This window comes from Pipistrellus kuhlii, unplaced genomic scaffold (assembly GCF_014108245.1).
Source record: "Pipistrellus kuhlii isolate mPipKuh1 unplaced genomic scaffold, mPipKuh1.p scaffold_m20_p_24, whole genome shotgun sequence".
Classification (NCBI taxonomy): Eukaryota; Metazoa; Chordata; class Mammalia; order Chiroptera; family Vespertilionidae; genus Pipistrellus; species Pipistrellus kuhlii.
In genome coordinates, this window is record NW_023425523.1 from 7,149,567 (window position 1) to 7,161,744 (window position 12,178).

Here is a 12,178-nt window from a genome sequence, read left to right on the forward strand (position 1 = left end):
ACGAGATCTTGGAAAAGGGCTGACATTTAATTAGTAAAAGGTGACAGGACACCAATTATATTCTGTGGGAAAGGTGTCGCCGTTTGGAATATGCCGAAGTGAACCTGTGCCCCTGGTCCATACTCATCAGAAAACCTGTCAGCGGGCGAGTTTTTAAAACAGCCATCCGGACACGTTTCTGAAATGCTCTGCTATAAGGCTGCTGTCTGTCCCCAGACCACATTGTTATAAATGCTCTCTCCTAGTGTGCCAGCCCAGGCCTGTGTCACTGCTTCCTAATTCCTCAGAAAGTTTATGTTAAAAAAATATTGGATTTCTATGTAAATAAAGCATCACGAAGGACAACAAGTCAGCATGCTTTGAAATGATTAAAATACACTCTCTCTGTATCATTGAGTGAATAATTTGCTTAACTTTTGAGGAAAAAACAATGGCAAAGTAGCCTTATTGTTCTGGTTGGGAAATGTGAGCATACAGCATCAGAATAGAGACAGTCTCGCTAACCATTGCATCCCCTGGCCCCACAGGTCAGCTGGGCTTTGGATGTGGGTGAGAAATGGATGCCCGGTGGGTCACCAGTCCCGTGGTTTTCCTGGCAGGGAGTCAGGTCATCCGAATGACATGTGGGCAAATCAGTAAGTGGGCTTTTTGGATCTAATTGAGTGTTTTCTCTTTTTTAAAAAAATAATTTATTGGGTTCTATTACTCCAGACCTACTGCATGATCTTCCCCGCCTTGTGCTGTCCACTGAGCGGTGTCTACTCTGACCTAGAAGTGTCCTTTTCCTTCTGCTGCTGTGAGCACCTTGCCTGGCATTTCCCACAGACTCCACATCAAATGCAAGAAGCGTTTCTGATTGGGTCACTGGGTGATCATAAATTTGGGCCAAATGTGTGATCTGAGAAGAGATCCAGCTTACCGGGGCACAGAAAAATTCCAGTGTTCACCTGTGCTGAGCTACATGATTTTAGTCCTAACACGTGTCAGCATAAATCTCATAAACACAACAAGGTTCTCAATCACTATATGTAGTGAGTTAGGAGGTGACCGTGGGAGTCTTAGGTTGGCCAAAAACTCTAGAAAGAACTAGCGAGTAGGAAATAACTATAAAGTCTGGACAAAATATTTATTTAAACATTCAAAAACTACAACAGCTACCTGAACACACCAGAGGGTGAGCAGGTATAGGCAGAACTGCAGAGCAGCGGAGACTTGTGAAGAGAACAGAGCTTGGGGATTTCATGTTTTAACCACATTTAGCCAAACAATAGGCCCCCCGACTGGCATCACGTGGGTGGGCTAAGCCTCTGGTGGGAAGTAGAGGTCACCCTGGCTGGCAGAATTAGAGGGCAGTGGCAGGTGTCACAGCCACCAGAGAGGAAAGCTGGAAGTCCTTGAGAAGAGGGCACACTGAAAGGGAAGGTCACATGATGGGGCTGGCCAGATACGAGGGACCTCTGAACCACATACACACAGGGCAGACTCCAGGCAGACCACTAGGTCAGAGTCTGTACTTGTGGTCATGAAAGTTAAATGCTGCATTGTGAATTATTCTTTGGCAGAACCTAACTTAATTCAAATGTTCTGCAACGCAGGAATAATTCACATTGTCCGAGATGACTTTTGATATTACATATCAAAGGAAGAAACAAGAAAGCGTGACCCATTCTTCAGATAAAAAAACAAATCAATGCAACAGAGACCAACACCAGAGGCAGCCAATAATAAAATGACACAGAAGAGAATTTATGACATAATTATAACTGCTTGGGGAAGACAGACGGGTAGAAGAACAGAAAATGGCAAGATGGAGAGATACTGTATGCCATAAACAGGTTAAAAACTGTTAACTGTGAAATCAAGAATATGTTCAGTTAAAATTCTTTTCAATGTTTATGGATGTTTAAAAGGTTTTCATAATTAAAATATAAAAATACACACTTTACAAGAATGAAAAGTATTATAACCCTGAAGAGAAATAGTATTTGTCTATGCTACTGAAACAAAGTATATTTTACTAAATTAGCCATGTTCATATAAACAGCTTTGCTCAATCGTCCTAGTCAATGCTATTTGCTAATGGAGAGAAGGATGTATGAGTATAACTAAATTCATGTTTATAAGCAAACAATTGCTTATTATCAGGATAAAAAGCTGCGCACAGAGTAAATGTGTGCAAGCTTTGAAAGTTAAAATGCTGTTTCACACAGCTGTTTGTCTCTTGCCAACTGACACTCTTAAGGCAATTTTCTCTGAGTGTGCATTTCTTCAACTGATAAATGCCATGTTACACATCCGCTGTAATCTTTGTAATAATTATTGCCTCTATTTCCCAACTACCAGAGTCACCCCAGGACACAATGCTTTACTTCCATTTCCCTTCATCCCAACGCGTCATATGTGAGAGCTATGTTTCTTACTGTCACATGACTGATTAGTCATCCACCCACAACATTTCTGCTTCTTGGGTAATGCAGGTGCCTCTGTCAACCTGAGTTTTCCCACAAAACAAAGCCTAAAATGGAAGTTTGATTACAAGTAATCCAGTGGGGCGTATGATCCAGGAGGTACAAATGAGGAGGGGGTGGGGGAAGCAAAACAGGTGAGCACATTGGAGATGGCGCACAACAGTGGTTGACAGCAGAAAAGGGTAAACAATAAATAAAACACAACACCCAGCTTGGTAGGCAGACTGTGCTAAGTGCTATGGAGCAGAAATGAGACAAGAAAGGGGACAGACATAGGAAAGGGTGAGTGGATTTTACAGAGAATGAAGAGGGAGGTAAAACATGACCAGATCGGGGGGGGGGGGGGGGGGGCTGTGAGATACATTTAAAGAAATCTGGCTTGAAGTGAGATGGGAAGGATGCTTTGGGGAGATTTTGAGAGATGTGGAATGCCCTGACTTAGGTTTTTTAAAAACAGCTTTGCCTATCATTCAACAGGGAAGCTATGGGGAGAGAGCAGAAGCAGAGAATACACTGAGGTCATCCCAGTTAACCTGGGGAAAGAAGGAAAGTCTTGGACCACATGGCAGTGGTGGAGACAGCCATAAGCCATCCAATGATGGACACATATGAAAGACAAACCAACATGGTTTCCTGACAGGTTTTATGTGGGGTCTAAGACCATGGACTTGAACAACCCAAAGGATTGAAATGGGAAAGAAAACATATTGTATGACTAGAGGCCCGGTGCACAAATTTGTGCACGGGTTGGGTCCCTTGGCCTGGCCAGCAATTAGGGCTGATCAGGGCCAATTGAGGTGGCCAACTGGAGAGAGGGACCACAGGAGATTGACTGTGGGAGTGCACTGACCACCAGGGGGAAGCTCCTGCATTGAGTGTTTGCCCCCTGATGGTCAGTGTGCATCATAGTGACCAGTTGTTCCACTATCCGGTCAATTTGCATATTAGCTTTTTATTGTATAGGATTATATTGCACTGACTCCCTGCACTATTGGTATAGCTACCACCATTGTGGGGACGGTGAAACGGGTGGAGAGAAGTTAAGGGGAAAGTCCAATGCACCTGAAAAGAGGTCCACTCCTCTCCAAGCCAATGATGCCTCTCTCCCTAGCATTCCACTTCCTTCTCAAAGGTCATTCCTGGGAATGTGACCATGTGGCTGGCTCTCCTGGATCTTCCAACATTGAATTAGAGCCCTTTTACCCTGCTTGCTTAACCACAGGATTTTGGGAGATAAGAATTGCTGAGTACAGATGAAGTGACCTCAGTTGTGCTTGGGGTGGAGAAGCCTTACCCTTATTTTGACGTTATGAGAATTGAAGCATGAAACTCTCAGAACTGTCAATCAAATCACCATCTTTACAATCCAAATTGTCCAAACCAATGAGTAGCTCTGCAGCTGTCAGAGCCCTGGAAAAGCTAGAGAGTTGGCAAGCCCTAATCTCCACCAAGGGAAGAGAAGGACGCCTCTTACACCCTGCTTCCAGTGACAGAGTACCCTCCGATGAAAGGGGATGCGTGATCATCTTGAAGGAAAGGGGCTCGGCCCTGGGAGTGCCAACGCGACATGTTGGTTCAGCAGGAGGGTAGGAAAGAACCTGTCCATGTCTGAAAATAGACCTGGGAGGATGCACCATCTGCCTTTCCTCAGGAAGTCCGTCTAGCTGCAGCACCCCCGCTGATCTCTCCCTGAGCTGGGCATCCCTCTGGATGAAGGCTCATAGGGAGAGCTGCCTGGCCCCACCACACTGAGTCTGCGTGTTGATGGGAAATGCCTTGACTTGGGGTTCATTCTCCATAACCCTAAGAATTCCACAGCCTAAATGGGTACGAAAAAGGTAAATATGAAAATAAAATAAAGACCAATACCACATTTGATGAAATAATACCACTTGACACTGAACTCTGTTAGGTGCCTTTTAAATAGGAAGTTTTTATGTTAGTAATTAGTCACTGAATTACAGATTTAACTCCACTGAGTCATTAAAATACAAAGGTCTAAAGTCTACTAAAATATGTCCTGTGCTGTTAGATATTTGTTAAGGTGAAAATTTAATTCCAATTGCATTAGAAAGTCTCAATCTTTGTATTTTGAGTTTAAATCTACAATATTGTTACATAGCCTCATTTAGACTTCTGAAAAGAGGAATTACTAATTATATTAAAATAGGAGGAAATACATAGAATGTTATAACTGGGTAAATTTTTGAAATTTCCAAGTCTGTGAATTTAACAAACACTTATTATATATGCTGTATATAAGATTCAACACTGAGCTATAAAATAATTTATACAAATAACAAGGGCTACACAGTAAAAAAATATTATTATTTAATATAATGTACATAATACATTAACATAGTAATATGTAAATACACATATAAAAAACAAAAGGATCTTTTCCCTCAGTATCTGATAGTTTAAATGAAGATGGATATATAAATAATTAAAATTCTAGGATTAAACTGACATGAGCCATTACAGAGGTGCAGATAAAATGCTAAAGGATTTCAGAGAAAATTCTGCTCCCAGCTGTGAAAAGAACAGGCACCAATCCATAGCTAAGGGCTTTCTGTCCAGTGACTACCAGAAAATGAAGTCATTTAGTAACATATAAAGTAGCGTCTTGGCAATGCAAAATCCTTCCTTAATGACTCACTTGAGATGCTGAGGAGAAAGCATGGCCAAATCCACTACCCATTTCCTTTCCTTCCTAAGAGGAAGCCCAAATAGCTTAGGAGAGCTTTATGCTGTGCTTTGTAATTCAGTGTCTGCAGTGTGGGTGGCCATCCTTGTGTACGCCCATAGGTCATTATGTAATAGCTCAGCTAACAATGGTCCTGTCCGGGAGGTTAAGTAAGGCAACTACACAAAAAGTGGAACTTGATTTCTTCAATAAGATGTCAACCTCTTTTTTTTCTGAACTTCTGTCTTCAAGATGTCAATTGAAGGATGTATGTAGTTACATGAATTCCTAAGTTTTACAGAATAGTTTTGGTGTTTTGTTTGTTTGTTTGTTTGTTTGGGTTTTTTTGTTTGTCTTGTTTGTTTTGTGTGTGTGTGTGTATTCTATCAAGTTAAATTCATCAAAGGCCAATGCTGTCTTTCTCCAAATGGTACATTCCATACATTTCATCTAGATTTCTAGTTGTGTAAGTGGAAGAGTCAAGTCAGTTTTTCAGATCCCATATGGCCTAACATGGACATACTTCACACTAAAGAATACCAAGAAGTATTTACCTAAGTAACAGGGGCAGAAGCCTGACTTGCTGAATGTCTGAGTTATTGATTTTGGGCTATCTTAACCTCCATGAACCAAAGTTCTCTGGCTTAAATTTCCTGTGGATGAGACAGGTGCAAGAACATCCGGAAGGAAATAAAGATGTGGAAGCGAAATTCGAGAGACACATGTTAAGAAGTGAGACACAAATAAAAGTGCAGATGGACAGGTTACTACCTAAGAGTCCGAATTCTTATATCAGTGTCGTAGGGGAAAAGAGAAGAAAGAAAGAAAAAAAGGAGCCTGATCTACTGAGGGGAGGGAAGAATTCTTGGGGTTAGTTTCATTTTTCCACGGACTGTCATAAGAAATTAAAAGTCTGGCCATGTGGTTTTTGAGGTTCTGAGGCTTTACATCGTTCAGATACCACACTTTTGAGTCCTGCCAAGATAAACAATGAAGAAAGCAAATCCAAAGAAAGTGCTGACCGTGCTCTTTCTATTCTAGTTTATAATTCATGAGTACGTTTCTTTCTGGTTTAAATTCTCTCAATTACAGCCTCATAACCAGTCAAATTCCAACCACAACTCTATTTTTCTCTTCCAAAGCCTCAAATGTCACCATGGAGGAAAAGGGCCTCGTGTAGAAGAACTTTTAGGCATAGTATTGGAACACCAAAGATGGCTATTCTCAGTATGCAGAGTGAGATGTGTCGGTGGATTGAAATACAGTCCAGTCTCAGAGTAAAGCAGAGGAAGGAGAGGTGGCCACATCTTCATTGGGGTTAGGAAACCAGCCAATAAAACTTGTTTAAAGGGTTCATAAAATAAAATTAAGGGCTTTTTGTACATGGATTTCCTAATATCTGTTTTGGTGTGTAATAGAGGTAAATTGAAAGTAGCCTAAATATTCAATAACAAAGTCCCGGTTAGGTGCATACTTACAGTAAGTACTACCTGACACAAAATACATGAAAATATTTTTAGTCCTTTTCTTTTCTCCACACATAAGATTTTTTCACTGAGGTATACCTGACATATAGCATGACATTGGTTTAAGGGGTTTTTAAGTAGGCGGTACATACTACTACAACGTAGCTTAAATGGCAGCTCCACACTTCTGCTCTGGGGCAGGGTCCTAATCCCCAAACCACTGGTTGCCTAGGTGATGCTGGGTGGGTGGTACTTAACCTCTCCATAACTCAGGTTCTTCTTCTGTGAAATGAAGACAATTATACAATTTATGTCATGGGCTGCTGTGAGCAATGAATGCAGTATTGCATGTACAGTGGTCACAGCATGCCTAACACAAAAATCAGTCAATAATCTTAGCTTTTATTATTTGTATAAAATTAGAATAGCTGAGTCCATGTGTGATGTGCAAAGTATTTTGAAACAGGACTTAACATGAATTGCACTAATACGTTAAAATTAGTCATCTTTGAATGGTAAGGTTGCTGTTGTTTTTTGTTTTGATATGACTTTTGCTACATCTCCTGCATTTTTCTGTACTACTGGATTTTTTATGAAGGAAAAAAGTTAGTTAATTTTTAATTGTTATTTAAGTTTAAATAAAAAAGAAAATATCTCTGACAATTTTTGTAGACATCTCTCCTTCTAAATCAGCAACTCTGGGTCATCAGGAAAAATGTCAACTGTATTTCTCAACCACAAATTAGAGCTCTAGGTTATATCTATCCTAATTTGTTAGATATGAATATATTTTCAAAAGAAATTATAGGGACACAATTTCATATTCTCCTAAATTCTCGATTATAGCTCAATAGGTATACCCCTTTTTCTCTGACTAAAAATGTATACTATCTTTATGGCTAGCCATATAACCTTCTACTTGCCATTCCTCAAAGACTACATTTCAAAAGTAATCAGCACCAATGGAGGAGGAATTCAAATATAAAATGACTTGCTCCGTTGACTATGTCTACATTACAACATGCCCTTTGCTATTCTATTTGTCAATGAATGTCTTCTTTCTTGGTCTTTGTCATTTTATAGTTATTTCTAGTGCTGTTTAGAGAGTCTTCACCTCACCTTGTACGTAGGGTTTCTAGCTTAATTGGCCCATAGCAGGGCTGCTCACTGCAATTACCCCAGCCAGTGTCAATAAGTAATCACTGTCACTTCAGCATCAATGGCGACTTTAATAGGCATGAGCAAAAAGGTTTATAATAGCACTTCATTTCAGAATGCCGAGTTGTGAAAAAGTGGTTTCACAGAGAGAAAACAAGAGCCTCTATTCCATGCAATAGGCTGTCTTCCTCTTATTTTAATCCTTGCTTATTTGATGTGGTATTAATAATGTTCGACTGGTGTAATGATTCTCAGTTCGACCCTGAAACACAAACACACACACACACACACACACACACACACACACACACCACAAGGAAGCATAGTGCTTTTAAGAACGCAAATGAGTGGAAGCTGTAAGATCCCAGAGGTAATGCGGATGCTGGGAAAGCTCAATACCAAAGATGTGTTTGCTTCCATGGGCCTGCAGTCGCTCTAACGCAACCACAGCTCCTGGTGCCCTCCATCCCTCTCCCATCACCTGAGAGAACAGCTTCAAAGTCCAGGACTGCCGATTTTGACAATTAGAAAACAAAGCCCCCCGTGTCTGTGTCCTGCTTACCCAGTGCACCTGTTTTTAGGTAAATTAGGTCAAGTTGATTTTCCCCCAAAGGCTGCTCCTTGACCCCTCTCCTGTATGTGACTGCCCCTGTTGCTGAAGTAAATTCTTGGCATGCTCTCACTCAGAAAGGACACAGACAAAAGCAACGTGTGGGACAAAACCAAGCCAAATGTCAAGGCAAATCTGGGGCCATTGATTGGAATTAGTGGGTATTCGTTGTCCCTTACTTATCTGCACTGTATTTATTACTTTGCACACATCCAATATGTTGTGAAAATCACATCACTTTGAAAAATAGGGAGCTAGGAGAGCAGGGTTGTTCTGTGTGCAGCAGCCCCTGGAGGGAGAAAGTGGTTGGTTGTGTTCCGGGGTGTGGGAATGGGGGTGTGAAAGGCTAAACTGAGGTGGTTCCAAATGATCTACCCACTTCCTAGGAGAGAACTCACATTGACTCACGATTCTTTTGAGATGCTTCTTGCATGTTTAAGACAACACTCTTTGTTGTTTTCCTGTGAGAGACCATCAGGCTGCTTTGCTCTGAGGATCAGGGGTGTGTGAAGAGTAGGAAGTGGAAGCAGACCTTCCTCTTCTAAACCTGTCATTGCCCCCTGGGCAGAGCTCCCTGCATCCCCTCTCTGGAAGGCTGTGGTCTTCTCTCCCGTTTTCCTTCATTCACACTCTCTTGCAAACTGTGACCTTGCACAATTTGACTGAAACCTCATTTCCTTGATATCTCTGCTCCCCTGACTTTATACAACATCCTTAACAAGTCGTGATCTATAGAGTTAAGAGGATCATAAGAGGGAGAAGTAATAAACACAGATGCCCAGTCTGCTATCTTGAACGTCTATCATTAATATTTCCCACTGTGAACATAGACATGCAAAAGAAAAAAAAAACAATCCAACTAGACAGGATGTGTCAGAGAATGAGCTGTTTGAGCTACTGTACTTTTCTCTTGACTCAGCTAATGGAGAATGTTTATGGTTTCTGCTGAGGTCTTTTAGAATACCAGCTCTTGGGCGGTTTGCACAAAACCCAGCGCTCTTCTGAAAGAAACATGAGCCACACAAAGAGATGACATGGTGGTCAACCACGTCACCTGAGCAACTAGCTGACAGCCAGGGGCAACTGCAGCCAGCCATGTATTATAGGTAAGCCACTTGGACATCGAGCCAGGTCTAGGGTGAGATGACTCCAGTCTCCTGCATCAGAAACTGTCAGTGAGAATTATCAAAGACCCACAAGGATTCAGGATATATTTTTGTTTTAAACCACCACCCGTTGGAAGGGTTAGTTACACAGCAATTGATAAACTAAACAAGAGTTTTACAATCAGGTGAAGAACCCACACACAGGTAGATTCTAATAAAGCAATGTAGTGAAAATATAAATGATAAAAGTGTGCACAAGATGTTATTGGGGGAAGGAGGGTACTGGGGACCCAGGAAAAACTTTCCAGATAAGATGACATCGAAAAGGAAACTTAAAGGCACAATAAAAACTGTTCAGGCAAAAGAAAAGCGAGTCATGACCAAGGAGAACAGTATTAAGAGGACTATAAGCATTAAAACTGTACTGGGTTCTAATTATTGGGAGACAGTGGTCAGATATGCGATGGAAGAGGGAGAGCAAAAGGCCAACTTGTGGAGAGCCCTGGATAAGCCATATTGAGGATTCCACACTGGATCCCCTCAAAGACGGGAAGCCACTGAAGGCCTTCAATCTAAGAAGTAATAGGACCAAATTAGTGTTTCAATTGAAGATTGAAAGCAGAAGCAAAACTGGTGAAAACCAGGGGGCGAAACCCACTGAAATAATTTAGATCATGTACAAGGAGGGTCTGATCTGGGTCTACCTGGAGAAGTGGATGGATTTGGAGATATTATAGAGAAAAAGTCAACAGAACTGTTGATAGATTTCAAGCAGGGATAAAGATGGGGGTGGGGAGGATCAAGTGTGACTTTCACGCTTCTTGCTTTGCAATGGAGAAAAAAAATGTGCTACAAACTAATGGGATTGAGGGGGAAAAATATCGATTTGAAATATTGAGTCTGAGGTGCCTGTAAGAAATTGAGTGACATCTAGCAAACCTTGGGCATATAAATATCCTGCAAGAAGGAATTAGGGTTGAAAATTCACTCATTCATGCATTCATTAAATCATTATTGATTAAGTCACTGCCAGGTGCCAGGCACTACTCCGGGTGATTAGATTACAGCAGAACAGCAAATGGACAAAGGGCCTTCCTCCTAGAAATATATTCTAATACAAGAAGCAGACAATAAATAACCAACCTACTTAAAATAGATGGAGGATGACTGGGGTGTTATTTTAGACAGGGTAGTTCCGAGAGGTAGGGGATCTCGATGGGCATGGCTTGAAAGCCAGCAAGAGAGAAAAGTCGCCTCCAGTGAGAACTGAAGAGGAACAAATAAAAGAAAGTGTGGCAGGTCAAAGACATGAGAAAATAAAAAATCAAAAATGATCCTCACTTATATAACGAAAGGTGAACATTTATTCAAGGGTTTATATAACCTGCTGGATAATCTTTTTTCCCCTCTAAAACAGCTAAGTCCATCAGTGTTAAATGATTGATGAAAATCATAATAAGTAACAGCATTTTTTTAAACAAAATGGAACATCCCTGGGATATTGGTGCAGTATGAAATATATAAAAAACTATGCCAAACACTCTTATCAAAAGAAGATGAACACACACTGAACACAGTCTGCTAAAATATAATTCATTATACAATTAAGTTACTTTTGTAATACGGGGCAGAAATGTTTTTAAAAGTTAGACCCTTTGTTGTGTTTTTGTATATGTACACCATTTCCTATCAGTTTCTTTTTCGGTAGATAGTGCTGGCTAAAATTTGTGCAGGACTTTATAAGTTTCAAGGCAATTTTGTACCCATGGTAGGCCTAGAAGGCTAACTTTAATTAGATACATAAATATCAAATACTTTCTCATACATGTATTGGAAAAAGCAATATTTCTAAATCTATGCTATATATCACTTTTTTTTCATTTTGTTCTAAGTTGCAATCACCAATCTAAGTTACAGTGACCTAGCTGAAGTGACTGTGAACACAAAAGCAGACCTACCATTTCCTCTCTGAGACAGAACTCTTGGGAATCGCTAATATTGGCCTCAAGTTACAAAGAGCTTCATGGACTTTCTTCCCAGGAGGAATGTTGTGTAAATGGCTATGGACAAATAAGATGTGCTGTGATCCATAATCTCATCAAGTTGATTGTATGCAAGCATAAGACAGCTTTACTGTGAAACAAATGGCTTCCTACACACACACACACACACACACACACACACACACACTTTGTTTCAGAAAAACTGTGAGATCTTATTTTTTAAGAGTGACAGAGGAAGTATTAGACTATTGGTGAATTTGTGTTATTACAGCTTTTGTTTTTCAGTGGCCTGTATATAGGAGTTGGGTTTTTTTGTTTGTTTGTTTGTTTGTTTGTTGTTTGTTACAAAACTTGTTTGCTCTCTACAAATGACTAAGCTTTTCTTAGGGCAAGTAGGTTGTAAATATTCAAAGATCATCTGTTTTCATTTGTAGCATAATTACCACATTGCATACTTCAGTATCTAAGTACAATCATCCATCACATTTCTCTGGCAAAGTTTCATAGAATCTGTCCTCTTATTAATTCACACATATAATAGCAGGCTAAACTAGATGCAATCTGATGCAAATGCTTGGCAATTATAATTTTCAGAAGTCTTGAATCCCAATTGAGATTTCTTATATTAAAAATATGAAGTTTCTAGGGAGAGATTGGTGGAGATTTTATACATAGAATGTG